The sequence below is a fragment of the Mesoplodon bidens genome (assembly GCF_964165515.1).
Source record: "Mesoplodon bidens genome assembly, chromosome: 15".
NCBI lineage: Eukaryota > Metazoa > Chordata > Mammalia > Artiodactyla > Ziphiidae > Mesoplodon > Mesoplodon bidens.
The window spans coordinates 29,080,879-29,083,833 of NC_138171.1; the positions used below are offsets into that span (position 1 = coordinate 29,080,879).

Genomic DNA, 2,955 nt, shown 5'->3' on the forward strand with positions numbered 1-2,955 from the left:
CCTCCTCATTTTATACAGGGTAAACTGAGGCTCAAAGAGAGGGAAAGAGCCTGGTCCAAAGTCTCCGAAGGGTCTGAGTCACGCATGCTGGGCCCTCAGCCTCAGTTATTCCTGAGGGCACCTGATTCTGGAGGCTTGTGGTTAGGATTCTCGGCCAAGGACGGGGTTCAGGAGGATCAGTGTGGCTACAGGGATTGGCAGACATGAAAACAGGAAGGGCTGAGCCTGTTTAGTGCCTATCTGGGGCAACAAGGCCACATGGGCATCAGGGATTCAGGTACAGCTGTATCCAGCAGCTCAGGGCCAGGCTGGCTATGTCAGTGTGGGTAGAGGCCAGTCCTGTGAAGCAGAAACCTCAGGCTGAGACAAGTGGGTCAGGTTCCTTATTCCATCCACTCCAGAGTGCCTCAACCCAGAGGGTAAGACTAATTCAGTGCAAGGATGGTCCCCTGCCAAAGGGTTTCCGTGCCTGGGTTCTGGGCTTAGGACATATGGGATTAGGATATCTCCAGGAGCCTGCAAGCCACAGCATCCATGAGGTACCGGACAGCCACGAGGATACTCCTGGGCCAGGGGACGCTGGCCAGGGGGCGGCTCTTTCCGCCTCTTTTCAGGCTGGCTCTGGCATGTCCTCAGGGCCTCAGGGGACCTGGGGCCACCTTCCGCTACTCCTGAGGCTGGAACTCCTCATGGGCTTGATCCAGGTCTGCGAGCACCTCCAGCAGACGGGCAGCTGCCTCTCTCTGGTGAGCCAGGGCATCAGGACAGGCCCCTTCCGTGGCACTGGAGCCCTTCTCTCTGTCTGCCTCGGGAGTCGTATCCAGGGTGGAATCCTCCAGGAATTTCATCCTGAGCCGGTCCCGCCCTAGAAACAACTGCCGATACACCATTTGGGTCTCAGCATCGAGATCCAGTGGGTCACTCCAGTCCCCCAGGGTGACGGCTGAGTGTGTGCGGCTGCAACCAGCAGCTGAGTGCTCGGCCTGGAGGCAGCAGGTCCAGTGCGCGCTGCGGAATGCACTGGGGTGCCAGGCGGCCAGCTTGTCCGGATTGGGGGCGCTGGCCTTGCACAGGGCCGATAGCCACTGGTTGAGCTCATTCACGTTCTTCCACTGGAGGTGGGTGGTGTGCAGTGCTCCCACGCCATCCTGCGTCACCACCTGTGTCACGTGCGGCAGCTGGAAGGCGCCCTCGTCCACACGCTCCATGGCACGGATGTGCGACACCGGCATAGAGGATCGCGTCTGACACTCAGGACTCCTGGAGTAGGAGAGCATCTCCCCACTGAGCCGGAAGTAGCGCTTCTTGAATGCAAAGCATGTGGCCAAGCTGGCGGACTCTTCCTTGCGCTTGAGCAGGTAGCCTTCTCGAACGGTCACCGAGGGCGGGCCCAGGGCCCTGGCTGGGCCCCCAGGCTCCTCCTTCCCATCCACATCCACCAGCTGGTCCAGGAAGTCTCTCACATGCGAAATTCTCTGCAGCAGGAAGGGGTGTAGGGGGGGCATCCACAGCTCCTTGCCCTGGCCCAGCTGCTGGCCCAGGTTTCCAATGCTCTGCACAGCCTTGGCAAGCAGCAGCAGTGAGCAGCTGGTCTAGGGATCTGCATGCTGGTCCCGAAGGTCAAACAGCTTTGGGGTGAGGATGGCAGGAGCAAAGAATCGCAGGAAGAGAAAGCCACTTATGGCCAGGTTCGTCACATCCTTGTGCTCTGCCTGGGGAAAGTGCTCCTCCACACACTGGCGCAGCTGCTTGAAGGCGAGACGGATGGTGGGCGGGCAGCGCCCCACGGAGCCCACAATGGTATCCATGATGGGCCCCAGGTAGCCCTTCAGCAGTCCCAGGCTGGCCTCCTGCACGTGCTCCTCGGAGGGCGCACCCTTGAAGGAGATTCTCCTGGTGCGGCCCAGGTCCATCTTGCACGGGTCCAGCTCCATGTACTTCTCCTTGAAGACGCAGTTAATCACCGGCCTCAGGACCTTGTGCAGGTAGGGCATGCCCATGAGCTTCAAAAACTGTTCCATTGACTTGGATGCCAGGGAGTTAGAATGGAAGAGGGTGTTGGGGTCAGTGGTCCGTGCCACCTCATGCCAGGTGAGATAGTCCAGAAAGGGCCCAGCCAGGCCCTGGCCAAGAAAGAGCTTCACCAGCTTGGTGGCAAGTTCCTGGTGGCAGTCCCCCGAGGTCAGCTCCTCCAGGACAGCCAGGGGGCTGGCAGCGTCTTCCTCTGCCAGCCCCAGCACAGACTCCATGAGCAACTCCCTGAGTGGCTGGTAGTACTGGGAGGGCAAGACGCAGTCCTCCATCAGGCGCACCTTCAGCCACAGAGCACCCGGGCTCCCCCCAGAATCCTCCTCCACTCTGGGAAAGGGCAGGAGGTGGAACCAGCCATTGGGCGGGTTCTGCTGTAGGACCTGCGGGGGGAACTCCACCATGCCCAAGAAGTCATTCTTGCCAACGATGTTCCAGTCCCAGAGCTCCACCGCAGCAGGGATGGGGAACCTGGCATTTCCCGCAGCTCCAGCACCTCATCCCAGTGTGGGAAGCGAGTCTTCTTGATGGTCGAAGTCTCCAAGCTCTGGCTGCCCCAAAACACACGTGCAAATGGGTCAGATGTGCCGGAGATGTCTCGGGCGGCCAGGTCCCTGGCCTGGAGCATGTGACAGTGAAGACAACGGCCCCTCACATCCTCCAGCATCTGCACAGCCAGGCAGATCTCACCCTGCACCTCTGCATCAGGGTGCACATGGCTCAGGTTGATCCAGCTATCAGTTCCTCGGGGGTCAGCTGCAATGGCCTCCCTGCTCAGTGAGATCTTGCCTATGATGTCGTTGTGCCCCACGGTATCCTCGTCCAGCACATAGAAGGCCAGATGGTGGAGATCCAGGGGCAGGTGCACTGTGTACTCCTCCCCAGAAAAGGGGCTGAGGCTTTGCCAGATGGTTGCTGTCCTGGCCA

The 2,955-nt window shown here is 60.1% G+C and overlaps 1 pseudogene across 1 annotated transcript; it reads right to left on the reverse strand.

Annotated features, from left to right (window-relative positions):
* Positions 1–632: 632 nt before the first annotated feature.
* LOC308629168 (rasGAP-activating-like protein 1) lies at positions 633–2,529 on the reverse strand (annotated as a pseudogene). Its single transcript has one exon. The product of its transcript is annotated as a rasGAP-activating-like protein 1 (transcript).
* Between the last annotated feature and the right edge of the window lie 426 nt (positions 2,530–2,955).